The sequence below is a fragment of the Schistocerca serialis genome, chromosome 9, assembly GCF_023864345.2.
Source record: "Schistocerca serialis cubense isolate TAMUIC-IGC-003099 chromosome 9, iqSchSeri2.2, whole genome shotgun sequence".
Taxonomy (NCBI): Eukaryota; Metazoa; Arthropoda; class Insecta; order Orthoptera; family Acrididae; genus Schistocerca; species Schistocerca serialis.
This window is the reverse complement of record NC_064646.1, coordinates 66,901,151-66,913,724: the sequence shown is the minus strand read 5'-3', so window position 1 is coordinate 66,913,724 and position 12,574 is coordinate 66,901,151. Positions and strand designations below refer to the sequence as shown.

General features: G+C 42.5%; 1 protein-coding gene across 1 annotated transcript in view; it reads left to right on the top strand.

The window, feature by feature from the left end:
* Positions 1-12,574, top strand: part of LOC126419216 (calcium uniporter protein, mitochondrial) — a gene marked incomplete in the record, with an annotated part of 2,318,083 nt that overhangs the window by 1,273,834 nt on the left and 1,031,675 nt on the right.

The window sequence follows — 12,574 nt, the reverse complement described above, 5'->3', positions numbered from 1 at the left end:
GAGAGCGAAGTTGATTATGCGTGAGTGCCCGAACTTTGATAATTTACACACGATCACGTAAACAAAACTGCTCTGTGTACTTGTGCAGCTTCGCAAAATAAATTGTCTGAAAATAAAAAAATTGACATCTCTCTCTCGTTCCGCAGTTGCTCACGCTAACCACGAGACCACGGCGCTCTTGAGCTGATAATAACCTTGATGTTTCCTATCTTCGGCATGGACTACTCAGTTTGTATATTTTGGTTATTTTTTTCATAGTTCCACACAACTTCTTCTTGTTTTCTCGAGTGATCTTTGTTCAGTTTTTCAAGGCCTATCCACTGTGCCAACTTATAACTAAATCTGAGGGGGGTGCGATGGGGAGGTTCTTTTGTCAGCGGCGGACAGCTGACGTGTTAACCTTTCGTCCATTTACTTCACTGGGAGGTCTTGGTCAGAGCTGTATAGTGAGTGGCGTGTGGTAAATCACCCGTTTCTTGTCAGCAGTGTTTTGTCAGTGAAGCATTAAACATGCTCACTGCATATAATGTAGAAAAGCGAGTTCGGTTACACCACACGATGATACGGGGTTCATCCCCGAAAGGAGTTAATATCAATTCGACACCGAATCCCAATGATTGTGAAGGTGTGTACAAAGTCAGTAACAAAGTTTACAAACGGAGTCGTATCGAGCTCTCTTAATACCGCTGTGATGGTAGACATATTGGGCTGTCATGTGAACTACGTTTTACATGTGAATCTATAGTGTCAAAAATATAATATGTAATATAAACAAATTAAGATTCTATGGTAACAAAACTGAATATGTATCGACGGCACATTACACTCTTGCCTTATCTCTTTTGAAGTATTGCACAACGGAAATTAAAAATGCTAAATTTCACCAAATAAGACTGGTCAGTGCAGTTGCGAAACCCTCCTGATTAGACTTGTGCATAGTAAGACTGTTTCCCTTTTTCAACGTAGTAAATAAAAAGTGCAAGCCCCCCACCCGTTGTGATGGGTACACTTTACTTCCTCAGTCACTTTCATAAAGGTGAATCTGTACCTCTAGACTTCTTTTGCTCCAGTTTACGTCGTGCAGGGTAACAGGACCGAATTCAGTGCACAGCTGACTGCTCAAAGAGTCATATTGTTGGTATCGATAGTTGTTGTTGTTGTTGTTGTTGTTGTTGTGGTCTTCAGTCCTGAGACTGGTTTGATGCAGCTCTCCATGCTACTCCACCCTGTGCAAGATTCTTCATCTCCCACTACCTACTGCAGCCTACATCCTGCTGAATCTGCTTAGTGTATTCATGTCTTGGTCTCCCTCTACGATTTTTACCCTCCACGCTGCCCTCCAATACTACATTGGTGATCCCTTGATGCCTCAGAACATGTCCTACCAACCGATCCCTTCTTCTAGTCAAGTTGTGCCACAAGCTCCTCTTCTCCCCAATTCTATTCAATACCTCCTCATTAGTTATGTGATCTACCCATCTAATCTTCAGCATTCTTATGTAGCACCACATTTCGAAAGCTTCTATTCTCTTCTTGTCCAAACTATTTATCGTCCGTGTTTCACCTCCATACAATGCTACACTCCATACAAATACTTTCAGAAACGACTTCCTGACACGTGAATCAATACTCGATGTTAACAAATTTCTCTTCTTCAGAAACGCTTTCCATGCCATTGCCAGTCTACATTTTATATCCCCTCTACTTCGACCATCATAAGTTATTTTGCTCCCCAAATAGCAAAACTTCTATACAACTTTAAGTGTCTCGATAGTATTCTTTTTAAAACGAATTTGAGTTGACTCCCTTGGTTTATCCGACAGTTGTTCATCTGGCAAAATTTTGACAGAGGAACGCCAGTTCCTGCTACATATTCCCACGATTACATGTGGGTTAAGCAAGCAGTGTGCTGACGGGCCGGCCGTGGTGGTCTCGCGGTTCTAGGCGCGCAGTCCGGAACCGTGCTACTGCTACGGTCGCAGGTTCGAATCCTGCCTCGGGCATGGATGTGTGTGACGTCCTTAGGTTAGTTAGGTTTGAGTAGTTCTAAGTTCTAGGGGACTGATGACGACAGCAGTTGAGTCCCATAGTGCTCAGAGCCATTTGAACCATTTGTGTTGCGGTGAAGCCTTAAACATGCTCACTGCACTTAGTCGGGACAAGCGAATTCCGTTATACTACAGGACGCTCCTCCCCGAAACGGGTTGTGGTTTAATTACTTGATTCACAACATTAGTTAGAGACAGAGTTCCTCTTTTTGTGAAGATGTGTAGGTAAACATTAATAATACGCACGAACAGTGTCGGGTCGAGTCCTTGAAATACCTCTGTGATGGTAGACGTATCGAGGCAAAATCCGAAACTACGTTTAACAAATAATATATTTTAGTAACACATTAAAATTCTTTGGTTACTAAATCGACCTAGGTACCGACGGGGGTTCACACTCTCGCTTTCTATCTCTAAAAGTATGAATTAGCATAAATTTCATATATTAAGTTGCACCGAAAAAGATCACATAATTTGGGAAACCATCCTAGTGATAGTCCAGCATAGTGAGACTATTTTCGTTTTTCGACGTGGTAAATAACAATTGCAGGCCCCAGAATCTGTTGTGGTACACTTCATTTGTTTCAGTCACTTGTATAAAAGTGAATGCTTATGTCTAGACGTCGTTGGTCCCAGTTTAAGTCGTGCAGGGGAACAGGCGACGAACTCAGTGCACACCTGAACTGCTCAAAGTCTAATATTGTTTTTTTTCTTTCTTTCTTTCTTTTTAATGAACTTGAATTTTAGTCTACCCCTTCATTTTATTTGACATTTGTTCATCTCGCAAAATTTTCGTATATGAACATCAGTTCTGGCACACACTTCCACGATTTAACCTAGCAACTTTAATGTGGCTGTTAATCAACGTACACCTATAAAATGACCACAAAGGTACTGGCGACCTCTCGCAAGCCTCAAGGCAAGCTGGAAATCACAAATGCCTCATCAGCCCCTTGGCTACCGACAGTCGATCTTTTGCAGCCGAGGCAATGTAAATCGATACATAGACCGATCGACAGTAAACCATCCTATTGTACCACAGTAGCTGTGGGCAACTGTGATTTGCTATGTTGCACAACTCTACAGGCAACCTTGAGGATTTCAGGGAGACTCGTTTGTTGACAATAGCTATAGTCCTAATAAATATGGTGTTCTTTAAATCTAAAGTGCCGGCCGGGGTGACCGATCGGTTGTAGGCGCTTCAGTCTGGAACCACGCGACCGCTACGTCCGCAGGTTCTAATCCTGCCTCGGGCATGGATTTGTGTGATGTCCTTCGGTTGGTTAGGTTTAAGTAGTTCTAAGTTCTAGGGGACTGATGACCTAAGATGTTAAGTCCCATAGTGCTCAGAGCCATTTGAACCAACCATTACAATTCTCTCTGGCGGTTTCAATATTATATCAGTATATAGCCATTAATTTTCGGAATTGAACCTGCAACTTCGGAATACTTTTTTCCCCATATATTAATTTTCTCTCTCCCTCCCCCGGCTGCTTTGATCCTCAGTTTTCTGATGCTTAGAAGCTGCATCTACATCTACATGATGACTCTGCAATTCACATTTAAGTGCTTGGCAGAGGGTTCATCGAACCACAATCATACTATCTCTCTACCATTCCACTCCCGAACAGCGCGCGGGAAAAACAAACACCTAAACCTTTCTGTTCGAGCTCTGATTTCTCTTATTTTATTTTGATGATCATACCTACCTATGTAGGTTGGGCTCAACAAAATATTTTCGCATTCGGAAGAGAAAGTTGGTGACTGAAATTTCGTAAATAGATCTCGCTGCGACGAAAAACGTCTTTGTTTTAATGACTTTAATCCCAACTCGCGTATCATATCTGCCACACTCTCTCCCCTATTACGTGATAATAGAAATGAGCTGCCCTTTTTTTGCACCCTTTCGATGTCCTCCGTCAATCCCACCTGGTAAGGATCCCACACCGCGCAGCAGTATTCTAACACAGGACGAACGAGTGTAGTGTAAGCTGTCTCTTTAGTGGACTTGTTGCATCTTCTAAATGTCCTGCCAATGAAACGCAACCTTTGGCTCGCCTTCCCCACAATATTATCTGCGCGGTCTTTCCAACTGAAGTTCTTCGTAATTTTAACACCCAGTTACTTAGTTGAATTGACAGCCTTGAGAATTATACTATTTATCGAGTAATCGAATTCCAACGTGTTTCTTTTGGAACTCATGTGGATCACCTCACACTTTTCGTTATTTAGCGTCAACTGCCACCTGCCACACCATACAGCAATCTTTTCTAAATCGCTTTGCAACTGATACTGGTCTTCGGATGACCTTACTAGACGGTAAATTACAGCATCATCTGCGAACAACCTAAGAGAACTGCTCAGATTGTCACCCAGGTCATTTATATAGATCAGGAACAGCAGAGGTCCCAGGACGCTTCCCTGGTGAACACCTGATATCACTTCAGTTTTACTCGATGATTTGCCGTCTATTACTACGAACTGCGACCTTCCTGACAGGAAATCACGAATCCAGTCGCACAAGTCGCTTGTGAGGAACGGTGTCAAAAGCTTTCCGGAAATCTAGAAATACGGAATCAACTTGAGATCCCCTGTCGATAGCGGCCATTACTTCGTGCGAATAAATAGCTAGCTGCGTTGCACCAGAACGATGTTTTCTGAAACCATGCTGATTACGTATCAATACATCGTTCCCTTCGAGGTGATTCATAATGTATACATTTGGGCTTCAGTTGAAATCCAATATGGCGTCTCGCGACTCTGCAACGAAGAGATATGGCGTGCAAGTAGCGTAGGTCGTGCTGTCCCATTTTTCGATTTCGTTGGTCTAAGTTCAAACGCACGTTCGAAGTATCTGTCACGGTAGATATTGCTCTGCACGTTCGGAAAGACTCCCCAGCGTGCTTCTTCCCCGGCATGACGTCAGAAATTCGACGCATTCAACCAACACCGACTCAAAGGAAGGCCTTGGCGCTTGATGGTGACGTCACGTCAGCTAGGCACGGCGAACGCCAGGTCTGTTTGGACAAACTGTTTAGTATTGTTTTGGATTCTGCAGTTTTATTTAGATGAAAGATTTTCTTACTATCGTAAAGCTGCAAATGAAGATCACAGTTCTGTATTACTGAAACCTGTCGAAACAAACGTAGATCAATATGAGAAGATGCTTTGCCCCATTGCAATCTTCGGAAATTTTACATTCAAGAAACTATATTTACTTGATCCATTTTGCTATCGAAACTTACCCAACCACCTTACAATGAACTCGTTTCTTTAATTAATTAATTTATTTATTTTCGTTTGACATCGTCACTGGAAATGTGAACTAATTTACATGTGTAAATCTCCAACTGTTGCCAGTTATTAGATTACAGTCATTTTTAACGAAAGGAATTCTAAACAGGAAACAAAATAGCTTCTTACATCGAAAATACTGCTGAGCTTTAACTTTTTTAAACATACGCATTAGAGAAGATAAATATTCCCCTCTTGCAACTGAAAGGAGAAACTTTATAAGATAAAAAAAATTTATTTGATAAAACAAGTATCTCTCTTTTGCCTCTTCTTCTGTCCCCCACCTCCTCCCCCAACGTGTACAATCGCAAGATATTTCATTAACATTCAGTGCCCCTCACCCCATAGTCAACGAAGATACCTAAAGAAGAGCACCAATATGTTCAGTTTCTTGTAAAAGCAACCCAGTACAAACGTAACTTCCTCAGATTTACAAATAAGGCAAAGAAGCACGAATTCTGTTGCTGCTGGACCATGAAGTCGTTTTTGTATGTCAATCCTTAAAACAGGTGGAAATTTAAGTTCAGGAGTACAGTATTTGTTAAGAAGTGTAATGAATTGCACAATTAATTGATTGCAGAAATCCCTCAGAACAATGTGTGTTGGTCAACTACCGCGAATAGTTTCACATTTTGCTGTGTCAGAGAGGGAGACACCACCATTATGAGTATGCCTGCAACAGACCTGGCGCTGGCCGTGCCTAGCTGACGTGACGTCACGAACAAGCGCCGAGGCCTTCCTTTGAGTCGGTGTTGGTTCAACGCTCAACGTTGGAATGCAGGGTCCTTGTGCCGGCGGGTTTACGGGTGCTCCGCTCGCGACCCCTTGCAGACGTTTCCCCCGTCGCCTCGCGGATGGGCGCTCCAACCAGTGGCCAGCAGCCTTCAGCAGGACTACTGTGCCGGCTGCGGGGAGCCGGCGCTGAGGAGCGGGGTTTATGACGTGCCGAGCCTGCCACGCAGCGCTGACTTTACGGTGGGCCGTCGAGGCTCTCAGGCGCGAGGTAATCCGCAGACGAGCTGCCGTGCTGGCCGCGAGGAGGTCCACAGACCCTGCACGCTCTGGAGAGGAAAGATCGCTCTGAAAGCCGCAGCCCTCTCTCCGCACAGCAGTCGTAGTCGGAAACGACCTGAGCAGCCCTTGGCGCGTTCTCCAGTAGGCTGCTCTCTGAGCCTGCACTCGGCGACCAGGTGCGCTTTCACATAGGAAGGAGAAAAAAACCGACCGGTTAACTGCGTACCGGTATTTCACACTACTGGCCATTAACACTTTCGAGACGAGCGACGTAGCTCCTACGTCGGGCCGACAGTACCCCAAAAAGACAATAGGCGTAGCTCCTACGTCGGCCGATTATCAGCGATGTTAACGACTCCCAGCGCATGGCTTTCATATTCTGTAGGTTTAAAAGTACTCTCTGGTTATCCTAGTACCAAGAAAAAATTATAGATGGCACCATATGTAACTGTTGGATGTGGTACAGGAGTATATTTTTGAGTCATTTGCTATGCCGCGCTCACGCTCGACTTAAAACAGGCGCGCGGCAGTTCTTAACGTTAGACTGTTGTCGGCTGATAGCTTTGCGCCTTATTTTCGTCATGGCCTTGCGAGATGAAGAAATAGAGTTTTTATTGAACAATAGTGGTTCAGAATTAGATGAAGAAATTACAGATTTTGACATTAGTGATGGTAAGCTATTTCTTGTCCGAATTTTCCGTAATTCTGTGGTTTGACTCCTGGTAAGAAAAAATATTTTACGAGTTTTCTTATAGATGTAAACGATCCCTCGGACGCTGAACCGTCAGGAAGACCTGAAGATGAGGCTGTTGACATCGTTGTCACGACGAACACAACTGGTCATTGCAATTTGCCATATTCTTCTGGCCAGTGGACAGATGACGATACAATCACTCCCCAGCTTCCTGTTTTTTTCTAAATCCTGTGGAATTCAGGATGCGATGGACCAACATTCTTCAGTGTTTGATTGTTTCACGTACTTTTTCGGTGAAGAACTGGTGAGACTGATCAAACGAGAGACAAACCGGTACGCTGGAATGACAATAGAGACACTAGGTGCTACAGGAAAACTGAAGCCTCAGTCAGTGTGGCGTAAGTAGACAACAGTGAAACTCAGTGAACTGTATAAATGTTTTGGTATTATTTTGCATGTGTGCCTAGTCAAGACACCAAAACTGTCTGACAACTGGTCAACAAATCCCGTGTTGCAGTCCTCATTTGCGGCAAAGTGTCTGCCAAGAGATAGATTTTTGTCAATTCTACGAATGTTACATCTCGTAGATAACGCAACATATATTCCTAAAAACCAGGTAGGTCACGATCCTATTCATAAGGTAAGACCTATATTCGACAGATGCGTGACCCAAAGTAGAAAAGCTTACAAGCCAGGCGAAAATATTACTATAGATGAAGGAATTTGCCCTTTTCGTAGTAGACTGAGTTTTAGAGTGTGTATGAAAAATAAGCCTAATAAATATGGCGTAAAATTTTTTATGCTATGTGAAAGTGAAAGTGAGTACGACCTGAGCTGTGAAATTTATTCTGGGAAACAGTCTGATGCCGATAACAGCATTTTAGACATTGTAGACAGATTCGTTTCATAATAAAGGTCACACACTATACATGGACCGCTTTTACACCAGTCCTGATTTACTGGATTATTTGTGGGCGGAAAAGAACTAAGGCAGTTGGTACAGTGCAGAAAAATAGAAAAGGACTAGCAAGGGATCTTGTTGGCCAGAAATTGAAAAAAAATGAACTTTCGTTTCGCAGACGAGATCACTTACTGTTTGTAAAATGGAACGACAACAGAGACGTTTTTCTTTTGACATCAAAGTATAAAATGACGGCAACAAATGTCAGTGTAAAAACTAAATTTGGAATGGTAGAAAAAATGAAGCCAGACTGTGTTTTGGAGTACAATAGTAAAAAAGCTTGTATGGATCATAGCGACCAGCTAATGGCGTACTATCCTTTTGAACGAAAACAAATAAAGTGGTGGAAAAAAGTTTTCTTTCACATTTTCATGCTCATGACTGTAAATTCATACATTTTGTACAAAACGTCGCGAAATACAGGCAAACATCTGGTTGAATACATTACAGAGTTAGCAGAGAACTTAGTTCACAAAGGTGGCCTCTTAGACTCATGCACTTCTCAGAATAGTTCACCCATCGACAGACTAAGCGGAAGACATTTTCCAAAATTAATTCCACTCACCAAATTGTCTAAGTGGCCTCAGAGAAGGTGCAAAGTATGCGCAGAAACAAGCAAGGCCAGATATGGTAAAGTTTCAAGGAAAGACACGCGATATTATTGTGAAACCTGAGACGTAGGGCTTTGTTTCCCAAAATGTTTCGAAATATTTCATACAAAAGCCAATGTAACTGTGTGATTATTAATAAAATAAAAGTTCATATTTCAACAGTTATTCATTTAAAACTAACAACTTCAATCCTATGTTCTTTAGAGGTCCTAAAACCCTTTTTCTTTCTTTCTTTTTCACTGTGAAAACAGCATACTCTCAAATTAATATACAACCCTTGTCACTAACGTAAATGTTTATTTCTTTGCAGTACTCTGAAGGGAATGGACGTAGTTTTTAAATGCAAAAGAGCGATCTATTTTCTGTGGTATAAAATCTGCTGTAGAAAATTCAGAAAAAACTGAAATCGCTCAGTACCAGCCGGTTGAACGTCTACACTCGCGCTCAGTCCTCAAAGTGTTAAAATTGCTACACCAAGAAGAAATGCAGATGATAAACGGATATTCATTGGACAAATGTATTATACTAGAACTAACATGTGATTGCATTTTCACCCAATTTGGGTGCATAGATCCTGAGAAATCAGTACCCAGAACAACCACCTTTGGCCGTAATAACGGCCTTGATACGCCTGTCCATTGAGTCAAACAGAGCTTCGATGGCGTGTACAGGTACAGCTGCCCATGCAGCTTCAACACGATAGCACAATTCATCAAGAGTAGTGACTGGCATATTGTGACGAGCCAGTTGCTCGGCCACCATTGACCGGGCGTTTTCAATTGGTGAGAGATCTGGACAATGTGCTGGCCAGGGGAGCAGTCGAACATTTTCTGTATCCAGAAAGGCCCGTACAGGACCTGCAACATGCGGTCGTGCATTATCCTGCTGAAATGTAGGGTTTCGCAGGGATCGAATGAAGGGTGGAGCCACTGGTGGTAACACATCTGAAATGTGACGTCCACTGTTCAAAGTGCCGTCAATGCGAACAATAGGTGACCGAGACGTGTAACAAATGGCACCCAATACCATCACGCCGAGTGATACGCCAGTATGGCGATGACGAATATACGCTTCCAATGTGCGTTCACCGCGATGTTGCCAAACACGGATGCGACCATCATGGTGGTGTAAACAGAACCTGGATTCATCTGAAAAAATGACGTTTTGCCATTCGTGCACCCGGGTTCGTCGTTGACTACACTATCGCAGGCGCTCCTGTCTGTGATGCAGAGTCAAGGGCAACTGCAGCCATGGTCTCCGAGCTGATAGTCCATGCTGCTGCTAACGCTGTCGAACTGTTCGTGTAGATGGTTGTTGTCTTGCAAACGTCCCCATCTTTTGACTCAGGGATAGAGACATGGCTGCACGATCCGTTACAGCTATGCGGATAAGATGCCTGTCATCTCGACTGCTGGTGATACGAGGCTGTTGGGATCCAGCTCGGCGTTCCGTATAACCCTCCTCAATCCCCCGATTCCATATTCCGCTAACAGTCATTGGATCTCGACCAACGTGAGCAGCAAAGTCGCGATACGATAAACCGCAATCGCGATAGGCTACAATCCGACCTTTATCCAAGTCGGAAACGTGATGGTACGCATTTCTCCTCCTTACACGAGGCACCACAACAACGTTTCACCAGGCAACGCCGGTGAACTGCTGTTTGTGTATGAGAAATCGGTTGGAAACTTTCCTCATGTCAGCACGTTGTAGGTGTCACCACCGGTGCCACCCTTGTGTAAATGCTCTGAAAAGCTAATTTTCATATCACAGCATGTTCTTCCTGTCTGTTAAATTTCGCGTCTGTAGCACGTCATCTTCGTGGTGTAGCAATTTTAATGGCCAGTAGTGTAGGTCTGTACAACCGGCCTCTTTCGGTACTTGTTTGGTCTCCGTTATAACAGATATTTTTTTCATTAATAACCAAGTAAAGAACCGAAATACCGAATAGCCGTAGCAGCTCTGCCAAAATTTTTCATTTTTAAATAAAGCGTCTTTCTTAGAAAAAAGGAGCGATTTTTGTTCGTAAAATTTGCATTGGTTTGAAGTACTGTGTCGTAACAGAAAACGGGGAAGGCGATCACTGATACTTCATTAGCAATTCCGACAGAAGCGAGGAAATAGTAAAGCGTTGCTGACACAGCAACATTTAAGTTGCCGTGTGTCGTGTGTTAAGATACGTGTGTGCGTGCAGTGTGCAAATGTTGGCCCGTGTAGTCAATACTAGTGGCTCCCAACCTTTCTTCGACCCTTACACCTGAGTGCAGTCAGACATTAGGTAGTACTCCCACTCTCCCCCCTCTCCCCCCCCCCCCACCCTCTCCCCCCTCTCCCCCCTGCCTTCAGTTGCCACCTGCCCCTACATTATCACTACCTTACAGCACCTACCTAAACTGTAGAATGAAAGACTTATCGCCGTACACTTTTATTTTAAAAATTATGAAAGATGAATGGTATTTAGTTTGTGTGTGTGTGTGTGTGTGTGTGTGTGTGTGTGTGTGTGTTAGAAGGAATGACGAAAGAATTCGTGGTGCGTTGCAAATGTTACCCACAACTCCTCCTCGGATAAGAAAAGCAAACTATCCACATGGAGGGTAGACACTTGTTACAAAACATATTTTCTCAGCATTACTCCTCTCTATTGTGGCACTAACGTGACCTGCACACTGCAACCCCATTTCAAATAAACCAAGTTAAAATGTGTGCACTATACTCACTGATCGTAAATCAGTTGATTGCTGCACTCGTTACTACTACTAAACTGGCAGAAATTGCAAGACTTCAGGCTGTTAATGCTTTGTGTATGACCATAGGCACTAAACAGTTATGAAAATAATAATAATAATAATAATAATAATAATAATAATAATAAGCACTTAATACACTTACACGATCACACTGCCACAAATATAGAATACATCACATACATTCAGCAATAGAAAGATTCACATTAAGCAGAAAGGAAGGAGGAAGAGGATTTATCGGCATAAAAAACCTACATTATGGACAGGTAGACAATTTAAGATAATTCTTTATAGAACGAGCAGAAACTAGCAAAATACACAAAGCAGTCACTCATATAAATACATCGGCTACACCATTGCAATTTCATAACCACTTCTACAACCCTTTAGATCATATAACATCAACAGATACAAAGGAAGTAAATTGGAAAAAGAAAACACTACATGGCAAGCACCCGTATCATCCAACACAGCCACACATCGATCAAGACGCATCCAACACATGGCTAAGAAAAGGCAATATATACAGTGAGACGGAAGGATTCAAGATTGCAATACAGGATCAAACAATAAACACCAGATATTACAGCAAGCATATTATTAAAGATCCCAATACCACAACAGGTAAATGCAGACTTTGCAGACAACAAATAGAAACAGTAGATCACATCACAAGCGGATGTACAATACTAGCAAATACAGAATACCCCAGAAGACATGATAATGTAGCACAAATAATACATCAACAACTTGCCATACAACATAAACTAATAAAACAACACGTTCCCACATACAAGTATGCACCACAAAATGTACTGGAGAATGATGAATACAAACTATACTGGAACAGAACCATTATAACAGATAAAACACCACCACATAACAAACCTGAAATCATACTCACCAATAAAAAGAAGAAATTAACACAACTAATCGAAATATCCGTACCCAATACAACAAATATACAGAAGAAAACAGGAGAAAAAATTGAAAAATACATCCAACTGGCTGAGGAAGTCAAGGACATGTGGCATCAGGATAAAGTTGACATTATACAAATTACACTATCAACTACAGGAGTCATACAGGGTGTTTCAAAAATGACCGGTATATTTGAAACGGCAATAAAAACTAAACGAGCAGCGATAGAAATACACCATTTGCTGCAATATGCTTGGGACAACAGTACATTTTCAGGCAGACAAACT